Below are 13,186 nucleotides of genomic sequence, written 5' to 3' on the forward strand. Positions count from 1 at the left end.
AGATGTTGGAAATGTCCACCTCCTGCAAATATGCATGCCTCTGCTCTTCTTCTCATGGACTCACGTACTCTTTGGAAAATGCCGGGAGTGGTTCTACTAGTTTTGCAACAAACTTTGATGCGATTTCTCAACTGCTCTTCAGTATGAATTGCTGTGCTGTAAACCAACGTTTTGAGATGACTCCATAGGAAGTAATCTAAAGCATTGAGGTCCGGGAACCTAGGTGGCCATGACTGTGGTTCGCCGCGACCACTCCAGCGATTATTGTAATTTTGGTTTAAATACTCGCGCGCGCAGAGCACTAAAGTGCGCTGGAGCTCCGTCGTGCATAAACCATAGTCGATTTCTTACTAAAATGGGAACAACCTCCATCAAACCTGGCAATTCTTCTTCGAGAAAATGCTGGTAATTATGTCCATTTAACCTCTCATGAAGAAAATAAATCCAATTAAATAATCACCGCATATTCCAACCCACACGTTAACGGAAAACTGCTCCTGGTGACGGGATTCCAAGATTGCATGTGGATTTTCTTCAGCCCAAATGTGATTGTTGTGGAAGTTTTGGATGGCGTTTCTGGAAAAGTTAGCTTCATCGGTGAATAAAATTTCAGTATCAAATAATGGATTTTCATTCATTTTATGAAGAAACCATTGGCAAAAGTTTATCCGTAATGGAAAGTCACGAGGAAGTAGAGCTTGAACCCGTTGGTTATGGTAGGGATATAATAAAAAGTAATGGAGAATTTTCCAAATAAGAATATGTGAGACATTTAAATTTTCCCCAATTTTTCTTGTACTTAATGCTGGATCTTCCTCAATTGAATTCAGAACCGCTATCTCAATTTCTGGAGTTCTTACAGTACGGTGTACTCCTTATAGATGATTGTCTGGTTTAAAACTTCCCTTTTCGCACAATCTTCTATGAATGTTTGAAAATGTTCGCGCATCCGGAATATTTCTATTTGGAAAGCGGTCTTCATACAACCGCCTGGCTTCCAGTGCGTTACCATCAGCAAGCCCATACATGTAGTGCACGTCTGCAAACTCAGAATTCGTATATTGGACCATGTTTTTTAAATAATATTGTTAATGTTAATGACTTAAATACGTGACAACTAGACTGGGTAGACAACTGTCAAAATTGTTTATGTTTGCAAAATCTGCTTTTTACCTACTACATATAGCCCAGTCGGGTTGTCATTTAACCGGGAAAAAATTAGGGACCACAATTTTATTGTTGTAACCTTTAGGGGGGGGGTCAATAGTAGTGTAAATTCAGAATCGCGACTGAATTCCACCCCTGCATCAGCCGCCATCTTGAATTTAAGGTAAAATCGTTTTTGCTCAATATCTCAGCCATTTTCAACTTTACAACAAAAATGGTAAGGACTTAAGTTGTTGCAAATGCGATTTCGATATTTTTCAAGTTAAGGGGGAAAATAGTGACAAAGTATAATTATTGAATTATCTCGTTTGTTATTGACTTTACGACATAAATATACATAAACAAAGTTGGAAAGAATTATATTTTCTACAATTTTGATCCCTTTCGCTTCTACCAACATTTACGGTTCTACGCTTGCGGTAAAGGCGCAGAGCAATATGAAAATCGTTTTTGCAAACTCATTTCCACGCCACCACCGGGGTAGAGTTTCAGGCGCGTTTTTTTTATGTGGTATCCCCAATAGGCCTAATCCACGTGTCATTGCTTGCAAGATAGTTGCGACTTCTGCCGTCTTCCTCTTTATAAAAGTTTCTTGCAAGCGTTAAAGGTAAGCCATGTTTTTTAAAATTTATTTTTTCTTATAAAGTTTGGACTATTCTTGTTCATGGCCAGCTGCCGGTGACGTCAGGTCTATGGAATGTTGATCCCTTGACTAAGCTTGCCATAGGTGTAGGACCTTAAATGTTGGTAGTAGCGAAAAAATCAGAGATTAAAATTGTAGAAAATATAATTCTTCCCAACTTTGTTTATGTATATATATGTCGTAAAGTCAATAACAAACGAGATAATTCAATAATTATAATTTGTCACTATTTTCCCCCTTAACTTGAAAAATATCGACCGCACGATAAAATTTGTAAATAAAGAAGTTGTAGGAAATCGCATTTGCAACAACTTATGTCCCTATCATTTGTTGTAAGGTTGAAAATGTCGGAGATATTGAGCAAAAACAATTTTTCCTTAAATTCAAGATGGCGGCTGATACAGGGGTGGAATTCAGTCGCGATTCTGAATTTACACTACTATTGACCCCCCCCCCCCCCCTAAAGGTTAGAACAATAAAATTGTGGTCCCCAATTTTTTACCGGTTAAGCCCTTTTTTTTTGTCTAACCCGACTGGACTAATACATCGTTTTTAATTCTCATTAGTATCTAATTTCTTAACAGCGTACAAATGAATGAATTTTATTTTTTATGCGAAAACCGTACGCCAAACAAAAAAAAAATCATGACCCCACAGAAAGGAATGAGGATTTCAAAAATGATTTTTACTTTACGAAAAAGCAGTGGCGTAACATATTTTTCTTCAAAAATATTCAATACAAAACCTGTACAGACGCTAATAAAATTGTTTGTACATCAGAAAATGCATCTCGATGAATAAAGGCGTGTACCGATATTAAAAAAAATTCTAAGGTAATGCCATATATGTTATCATAAAAAAATGTTTTTTCATAAAACTTTAGCACCCTGTAGTTTAAAAGTTAAGACTTTTAGGACATATGTTCATATGAAGTTTTTTTCTTAAAATGGACCGAAGAATATCCTCCTTAAATATTAGCACGTTATTAAGAAACACCCTGTATGCCAGCTGACTTTAAATAAAATCATGGTTTATTATGTTGACTAGTAAAAGCAATATTTTTTCCACTATGAGATGAGAAATTTTACTTCATTTCAAGTATATTATTTTTAATATCATTTGCAGTAGTTACTCTTCTATTTTATATATTCCTATCAGCTACAAGAATCAGTTATGTATAACATTATTTGAAATTTTTAAATGTTCAGAGACGATCCTTTTTCGGTAGAATGTAGAAGTTTTTCTTGGAATAGTTTATGAAGCATGAAATAACTCAGGAGTTCAAGTATCAACATAGATCAAATATTTAAGCTACACAAAAACCATCAGCAATGTCAAACAGAAAAACAACATACACTATTAATGTAAGATTTATTCGATCGCTTATAACATTTTCATCCCCGTAGTTCTACTGGCCCTACATCGTAAGAAGGAATTTATACTAAGTATGTGGTACCCTAACATAGAGCTGTTTTAGTTGTTTCTTAAAAAAGGTCACCAATAAATCATTATGAGTTATGCGTTGTCACAACACTAGGGAGTATATGGATTCTCTCAAATCTATAGTTCGATACAAGCTGTTACCACGCTGATGCAAAATCATTGCAAGAACTAAATTTTAATCAAATCTAGACATGTATTTAGACATATGTAACTGATATTTGTATAACAGCATGTTAAATTACTTCTTTTGTTAATGAAATTAAATTGCTCTAGTAAACAGGTTTTTGTTTTGTACAAAATCAATTCTAATATTGAATTGAATTAAATCAAATAGAAATATGTAGCTATTTCGATCAATAAGGTTAAATTGAAAACTAAAAAGGTTCTCGTATTATTATTAAAGCAGTATTTTTTATAGTATTTTGACCCGCTAAATCCGAATCAAAAAAACTTCTCTAGAAAGCAATTCGAATGAGCCTTGTGGGTATATTGTCAAGGCTACGTTGTAAAATTATTTCTGACATTCACTTTAGTCTCATTAGATCAGTATGTTATTATAGAAATATATTGTATCAATTCCGCGTTGAGCTGTTTGTTTTAGTGCATATAATAGGCAAATTCAAACTATCTGTGAAGTATTATTAGTGAAATTACGAAATGCTAAATTCTTAAACAGTGTGTAGTTATTGTAAATGACTTAAAAAAACTAACTAAAACAATTTTAACAATGCAGTGTATTAATTTAAAGGCTAAGTTTATATAACTATTATACGATTATATTTTGATAAGGTGTTCTTAAATTTATTGTTAAAAATACTAAACAACAATACATCAATAGGAAGGTACAGTATAACGAACTGTATTCAACCCAAAGTGAAGAGGTCATATAATCTGTTCCTTTTTGTATTTTTATTGCCAAATAAATAGTCCTTTGGTTTTCTTAAACATATAAAGTGCGACCTGATTTATTTTTTCATTCCATTGAATTAATTACTTTGAACACATTTTTCTTTGTTTCTGATAATTACTTATGTTTTTATTGATTCAGGTTACCACGTTTTTGGCCTTTACCTTTTTACTTATAATGTACGGGATTTTAGCTGCGGCTTTACTTTATCTACCCTTTTCAGTTGCATATATTGGTAAGAAATTAATATATTTATTTAACTGTCATATTAATTGCATGCTGTACTTTTCATGCGACATATGTTATCCGTAGTATTTTTGCTTCCTGATCACGAATCCTTGTCAGAATTGAACTATCAGATCACAGGAATTTCCTAATCTCAAAAAAACCGTCAAAAATAGCAAAAATTCACGAAAAGTGCATGGAAAAATATAAGAAATTTTTTTCTATTTTCAAATGTTCATTTATATGTTTAAGACCTCACCGAACTGGAATCCGTAGTCAGAATTGATGGTTCTTTCTCTAATCTCAAAAAAACGGTCTCGAATTCGTAATCAGTGACCCCGAAAATCCCCGTATACCAAATTTAGCGCGAATCTGTTATTTTTTGAAAATTTGGTCGGTCATCTTCGATCCGCTATCTTGAATTTTGCAAAATTGACCTCGGATCCGTGATCAGCGAGCCCGAAAACCCCCGTATACCAAATTTAGCTCGAATGTGTCATTTTTTGAAAATTTGTTGGTCCATCTTTGATCCACCATCTTGAATTTTGCAAAATTGACCTCGATCCATGATCACGTGATCAGCGACCCGAAAACCCCCGTATACCAAATTTGGCGCGAATCTGTTATTTTTTGAAAATTCGTGATATCTGACCTTAATTGACCCGTTTTTTTGAGGTTAGAAAAAGGTTAGAAAAAGAACCATCAATTTTTTGAGGTTAGGAAATTCCTGTGATGTGATAGCTCAATTCTGACACCGGATTCGTGAGGCAAAAATACTACGGATAACATAATAATATGTCGCATGAAAAGTACAGACAATTTTTTTTGTGTGAGGCTGTGTAATTGAAGAAACCTATCTAATTGTACGATAGAACAAAGTAAAAACTCCTAACCAGATAATAAGTTAATAAATTGTTTGTTTCAGAAAAGTATAGAATTTTGCCACCTATTTATGAAATGGAGAACTACACTGCATGCATGAACAGAAATGATTTATACTGCAAAGCAGATGTGATATTGAGAAATAATATCTATGAAAATAATACTTTTTGGCAACTAATTAATGTAAGTTTTATTCCTAAATCAAATAGTACGTAGATTTATGTATCCACGTAAAATTGTTTAGAAATATAAATTAATTTTTTAAACATTTAAATTTCAGGAGTCCAAAGGTGATCCATACAGTTACGATCGAAGTATCATACATAGAGCTTTATGTGTTCCAAAAACGGAAGCCAGTAATATGATAGCGATTAGAAAATTTACTGAATTGCGTATAAATGAAGAATTAAAGAAAAGTAATTTAATTTCTTATGTAGATGTAACTTGTACTACGAATGCGTTTAAAATATCTTCATATGACATTTATTTCCTGTAAGTTTGTTCTTTACAACTTATTTATTTACTATAGAGCCGTCATAAATGATTACAAGCCACGTGACCAGTAATTTTGTTGAGATCAGTAATTATATTTCCTTGACATCCTTTCTTACATTTAAATTTCATTAAAATTAGAACAATAAGATCAAGATTACATTAAGACATTTTGATATGTGTAATTTTCACGAGATTTTATTCAACCAATCAGCGATCGCATTATCACGAGCGTATTCGTAACGGTTTGTCATTGTTCATTGTAAACGAATCCTTAATATTGGCAAGGCTAAGATTTAGGGATTTTTAGTTGACAGTACCAACTGTGGAGTGTTGGTTGTCTAAGCTCGGCGATCTCGAGGCTGGTAAACATTTATGAAGGCTCGGTATATACTTTACTAGGCGGGATTGATTATATTTTTTGGACAATTTTAATAACTTTTTGGAAATATTCCAAAATCAAAAACAAAAATATAGATAAATCAAATTTTCCTAGGGATGTATATATCTTTAATTGTTTATGCGACAATGTATGACAGATGGAAATAAAGTGCAAATGTAAACTTGGAAATAGTAATAAGTGTAATATACGAAACTGCAAACTTAGCTCAGATTCTGATTTTTTTTAGGTAGTGAAGTTTTGATATCTTTCTCATTGATATCAAATTGGGAAAAATTATGTAAGGTAGATGGAAATGAAGACTACAACAAACTGAAATCAGTTCAGGGAATCCGCTTTTACATTATGCTTTCTATAATCTTTTTACATACAAAATTAAGTTATAGCATGGTTTATCTTTCAAATACTTAAGATATTGGGAAGGTGAGTTTAGTACAGGCTAAATTTGATGGTTTAATGTAAGTAGATCAATCTAGTTATAGGATATTTGTTATGATTCAAGCTTGTCACTTTTTTATTTGTTTTAGATTAGATTTAGACTTTTTCTTTATTTATTTATTACTAGTCGTTATTGTAATGGTATTATTTTTATTACCTAATCGCATATTATATACTAATACATTTTCGGTAGTTTAGTAATTTAGTTTAGTTAAGCGACTGGAAATTTAAAATTAATATTTATCTGTTTTCATGGGTGTCCCAAAAGAAAAGCTGGATTTCATATGACGAGAAAAGATTTTATCCAACATTTGTATATAATGATATTATAATATATTTGGTTTTTAAAGAATAATGTGACCTATAAGTCACTAGTGAGTTATTAAGTCATAAGTCACTAGTAAGTTATGACTTATAACCCACTAGTGACTTATAGAAATCATAAAAAGACAAATGTTTAGTTTATTTTTCTATTTTTTATTAGAAAATCAATTTGAAACAGTAATCAACAAATAACCTAAAATGCTACAAACTTACAATCTACCTACTTATTAATATTAACATTAACATTTATGGTAAAGCCGTAATTTGATGCCAAAGGATTATTGGGATCATTTTGTGATTGTGGTAAATTTATAGAACAGGTTGCCCCTTTGCTTGTGTTTGCTTCAGGAGTCTGCACCCCTTGTATCTTTTTAGCAATATCAATTTTGCTGGAAATTAACTGTTCTATATAACCTTCTGCCACGGTAGATGACATCCATCCACCGTGGCGTTTGAATGTTGTAATACCCCCTCCAGCATTGGCCAAGAGAGTTGCCATGCCCCTCATATAAATTAGAATTTGTCGAGCCCAAAAATCGCGTAACAACATTAGGGATTTTTTATAGCTTATTAATATCAATACATTGACGTGTGCATTTAGCCTTTTGAAAATTACAAAATAACCTTTTATGCTGCACATTTTGAGGCCTTAGCTTAGAATATTTCCTAATTAATCCAATTGGATTAACACAAAATCCTTCATTTAACACAGCGAAGCTTCTTGGTTTGTTCGTTTTAGTATTTGAAATCGTAATGTGGATATACTGCCCTTTGTCCTCTAAATTGTCTATGCTTAGATGGGTCAAATCCTCACAACGGCAAGTGCCAAAAACTTCTAATATCAACGTCATCTAAAAACAACAAATTTAACAAATATAACTCAGTTAAACTATTCAGTAGAACCTAACTTATTCATAAGATGATTTTCGTCTAGGGCTTCACGCAAAAATTGTTCGATTTTTTCTCTTTCTAAGACCTTGGATTTCTTTGATTGAAAATGTTTGTGCTTAGATTTTAGGAATGTCACTAGTTTTCCGAATTTAGAAATTTCAATGTTCTTGTAAATTCTCAAAGTTGACTTTGACACAATGTGGATGGAGCTAATTTCTTACTTAAATTGAAAAAAATAAGCCAGCAAGACATCTTCATTTACGCCTTTCACCCCTTCTTTGATTTTCCAATCCTGAAATTCTTTCAGTTTTTTGTTGTATTTTTGTGGATTTTGATTTCTCCGGAATAATGCATGCAGTAGCCGCATTAGCTTTTTCTAAAATTTCAGATGGAATTTCTACTTTTTCCATTTTTTCAGTCTTGGTTTTAGGATTTCAACGTGATTTCAACTCAACAAATATTGTTTGTTTACTGATAACCCTTGGTTATACATATACCGACCGCATCCTTTTGTAATATTTAAAAATACATTCATTACTTTTTCTGACATTGACAACTTGAAATTTTAAGTTACTTTTATTTATTATTAAAAAAACGAAATTCTATGAGCGTTGGATAAAATTTTGTATGGCACGCGTGTGTTACGTCATATAAGTCACTTGGGAAATTTAGCAACATTTCCCAGCGTGACTTGTACAGGGTGTTCAGAAATAGTGGTACTTCACTTTGAGGGTAGATTTGTCGATTAAAATTTAGACAAAAATTTCATATAAACATGGGTCCGCAAATCCACCCAACGCAACGGGAGGTAGATGCGTTTAAAGATAACTTTAAATAAATGGGTTTTTGTCAATAACTTTTAACTGCTTTGAAGGAGAGGGATAAGTTTTGGACGATAAGTTACTACTACTAAGAAACATGATTATTTGAGGGTATTAGTTGATCCAGGTTATAACCCATGGCGTGTAAACCGAGGGGGTATGACCACAATTTATGAAAAAAAAAAAAAAATTTTCAGCTAATTTCTAGATATTTTTGTACAACCAAATAATTCTTTGCACTTTAGTAGTAACTTATCACCCAAAACTTATTCCTCTCCTTCAAAGCAGTTAAAAGTTATTGGCAAAAACCCATTTATTTAAAGTCATCTTCAAACGCGTCTACTTCCCGTAAGGTGGATTTGCGGATCCATGTTTATATGAAATTTTTGTCTAAATTTTAATCGACAAATCTACCCTCAAAGTGAAGTACCACTATTTCTGAACACCCGGTATAGGTATATCGTAACACACTAGTACCATAAATAACTATCATTAGATAATTAAAAAGTTGGTAAAGTTTCCACATATTTCTAAAGGGTAGACATTGTCATTAAATATGAAAGAGGATATCGGACAGATAATATGTCCTCGTTTGGCATACACGACTTCTTTTAAGAAAATTCTGTATCACGCTTTCGCAAATAACTCTCCGAATTTCTGCCTTCAGGACTATTATTCATTTGAGCAGAATATACTTTGGACTTTACGAATCCAAATAGGAAAAAGTCGCATGGCATAAGATCCCATGATCTTCGTGGCCAAGTCACCTCACTGTTACGTGAGATGAGTCGTCCATTAAATTCCTGCTGTAACAAGTGAATAGTTCCATGTACTGTATGACAGGTGGCACTCCTGCAGGAATCACATGTCATCCAAATCTATGCGATCCAAATGAGGTCACAAAAAGTTCAATAGCATCTTTCGATATCGTTCTCCGCTGACAGTCGCTGCATTTCCAGCCTCATTTTCACTCTTTGAGTATACAGTATGGTGGTTCTTGAATGACCCGAAGATTGTCTCTACCCCAAATTCGACAGTTTTGCTTGATCATGTACCCACTGTACGTGGAAATGCGTCTCGTCGCTAAATATGATTTTTTAACAAAGTCACCGTCAAGTCAACTTTTGTTAATATCCTCTGCATTGTGCTTTCTGAAATATTTAATTTCATTAACCGACGGCGACGGCGCATTAAGGTTACGGGCATTTTCGCCACACCATAGCAATATTTTCGGCTAAGCGGACAGTACAAGGACGAATTATTTTTTATAATCTGCAGCTGAACCTGTTTGTTCAATTTTTGCAACTAATCTTTTCACAGTTGTTTCATTCGGCGCGTTCCTTCTACCGAAAATGCCACGTAATTTGCTCACAGTCTCAGCTACACACTCTCCGTATCTGTAATGAATTTACACAATATTTACTCGCCCATCCGCGGTACTGTGCATTATTGTGTTTAACCGCAATGTGTTTACTCCAACATGTTACCATGCACAATGCTGCCAACTCTTCGGAATGAAAATAGCGCACAATTAAAATCCTGCATTACTTTTGGGACACCCGTTAGATTTAATAAGGGGACAGATAATGCAATCAACAATTGGCACTAATTTTCTTTTGCAGATAATTAGTAATTCTTTGATAGAAAAGCTATGTATTATTGACGTTTTCTTGGTGCAGACGTTTTTTCTTATATCTTCCTGGATTTTGACATTCCAAATATACAATATTTATAGAGAACAAAGGAAATTTTCAGTAAAACAAGTCTTTTACTTTTGCGTTAATAGATATTCTAGGTAAAATAATTAATTTAGTTTTCAGAGAAGAATTATTTTAGAATATATAAAAAATAACGAAACTACCTGATATTTGTAACATTTGGTTTCCATTTTAGGCTTGGTGTATGTTCCACAATGATGATACTAATATTGCGATCGTCTTTGTATAGGTTATTTGAAGGACCAGTGACGTTTGATAACAATTACGTATTTCAAAAAACTTGTAAAGACAACTGGTGGCAAACGTTTTTCTTTTTAAATAATTATTTATACTTTAAAGATTTGGTAAGTAGTTTGTAATTTAATATTTTTGTATTATTAAAACCAATAATATAATTTTTGCAGAGTCATCCTCCATCATGGTACCTTTCAGTCGATTTTCAGTTGTATACTATGGCAATAGTTACAATTTATCTAATTCTAAAATTTAAATTGAAGGAGTGGAAGATGCACCCAAAAGTTGAGTTTTAGTAAGGTAAACCAACTTGAGTTTAAATAATGCATTAAACTAATTCAAGAAAAATTCTCAAAATTATTGTCATATTAAGCCTTTCTCTTTTAGAATAAACAGAAGACTGGTAATTAATAATTATTGAAAATAAAAATGAAAAATAATAGGTACTTCAAAAATTGGAAAAAAATCAATATAAATTATCCAAAATAGCTCAGTTGAACTACATCTGCATTTTAGATATTGCTTTTTAATGTCGAAATCTGTTGAAAATGGTATTAATAGAATATTGTATATTTATATGTATATATGTATTATACAGGGTGTCTCATGTTCGAGATAAAATATGTTTTTGTTAATATGTTCCAAACTGGTTGTCAAAATCAATTCAAATTTGGTGCAGGGTCTTATCTAATAAATCTGCATGGTTTGAATAAGGCGATGAGAAAAAATGAGATAATCCAAGAACGGAGACCGTGGGTTAATACATATAATCTTCTTTTGATTAGTATTTCTACATAAGATACTTTTTTAATGTTTAAAAAAATGTTTAAGAATTAATTTCATACAGGATGTTAAAAATAAATAAACTGATGGTGAATAAAATTTTCCACAAAAAATATATATATTCAAGCTATATTCTTTGTATGTACATCAATGCAGTTTCTACATATTAAAAATGAATTATGTGGTTTCTCAAATACTCCAGGCTATGTTAGAAGCTCCTTCTATTCTATTTCCAACTAATTTTATACACACCAAACTTTTAAGAAAACCCCAAGTAAAGAAGTCTGACGGAGTACCATTACGAATGAACCACAAATAAATCACGCTCGATATCAGTAGCACATCCTCTCTTAATAAATGTATGTAGATATGCAGGGCCGTTTAACTGAGTAAACAAGTCCTATTAACCTGTCACCCGGAGGAACATTCCAGAAATTTAAACTAAAACATTGTTGATATCTAACTTCAACAACACACACGCGCGTGTTATCAAAACCAACCTGCAAAATGTTATCGACATCACACGTTGGATGTGGTAGGGGTGGAATATTTCTTAAAGGTTCTCCAAACAAGAGGGTGGTTAATAGCTACAAGAATAGCGATCCGCCTAACGATTAAAAAATTCCCTCTTCGGGTGTGCAAACAAACCTACATCTTCTAGAGTTGATATGGTATTTACTAAATTTTCCACAGTCTTGAAACGGCTGATGACGTCTGATATATAAATAACCAGAATGGACTGGCCAACGATATCCCAACTTAATAAGCCCATGAACCCAAACCCCAATAACTCTATAACCCCATAACCCCATAACCCCATAACCCCATAACCCCGTAACTTCATAACCCCATAACTAATAAATCATAGGCAATCTGTATTATGGCTAAACGTTAACGTGGTTGAGGATTTCTTAAAAACCTATACACTCAAGTTATTGCATTATAGTAATATAATTTTTTGGGTTATCTACTGTTATCCTTTGGATTTTCATTTCATTTATTCTAGTCAAGAGAGATTCTTAACATTAATCATTCATTTAATTATTTTAGTTTTATTGATTAATTTATAGTATGTCTATCCTACAAATTATTATTTTTTTTTTTCAACGTGGTGTACATTGGGTTAATGCTAGGGTTTCTGGTCGAGACTTCTCGAAGCGAGAATTCTCGGGAAATCTGGCCTTACTCGAGACGAGAAAAAAGTGTCGAGAAATCGAGAAATTTAAAAATCACGCGCGTCTTAAATTCTTGACTGGAGCTCGTTTCGTTCATGCGTTCCATTCGTTTCTCGACAAATAACTGAGCGGTTAAAGTGGTTTCTCTACCAGCTCATGATTTATTTATTTTAAGTTTCTAAGGCTTTAGTTTACTTTGATGATTCTTTTTTTTTAATGTACAGGGTGATTCACTATATTTTGACCCCACCTTTAATTTTTCTGTTTTAAGAGTTACAAAAAAATGTGAAATACAAAAGTTGCACGATTTTTTATGAAGTTTTTCGAAAATGATAGTAGAAAAACAAATGAAGTTCAAACAAAATGGCCGCGGATGTTAATTTAAATGGAACACACTGTATATTTTTACATATTTGGATAGAACGTTCCCTGTCGAGCATAGCCATATAGGGTTTGTTGGGTCCATCTGTAATAATAAGCCAGATACTTTAAAAAAAACGAAAAGAAGGTTTTTTATTAAGAAAATAAGACATCTTATAATTGTTAGACCTCTTTCAGACATTTCTGCCTTTTTTCCAATTACGTAAGGATTTAGATTTAGTTGTATTATATTTTGACATATCGGACATTGATATAGTCAAAA

At 32.7% G+C, this 13,186-nt stretch overlaps 1 long non-coding RNA gene across 1 annotated transcript; it reads left to right on the plus strand.

The window, feature by feature from the left end:
* The first annotated feature begins 6,394 nt into the window (after positions 1–6,394).
* On the plus strand, positions 6,395–10,853 carry LOC108911129. Its single transcript, XR_001964494.1, has 4 exons — positions 6,395–6,582; positions 10,256–10,428; positions 10,527–10,695; positions 10,756–10,853. It is a non-coding gene; the product is annotated as an uncharacterized LOC108911129 (long non-coding RNA).
* Positions 10,854–13,186: the final 2,333 nt, after the last annotated feature.

This window comes from Anoplophora glabripennis, unplaced genomic scaffold (assembly GCF_000390285.2).
Source record: "Anoplophora glabripennis isolate ALB-LARVAE unplaced genomic scaffold, Agla_2.0 scaffold691, whole genome shotgun sequence".
NCBI lineage: Eukaryota > Metazoa > Arthropoda > Insecta > Coleoptera > Cerambycidae > Anoplophora > Anoplophora glabripennis.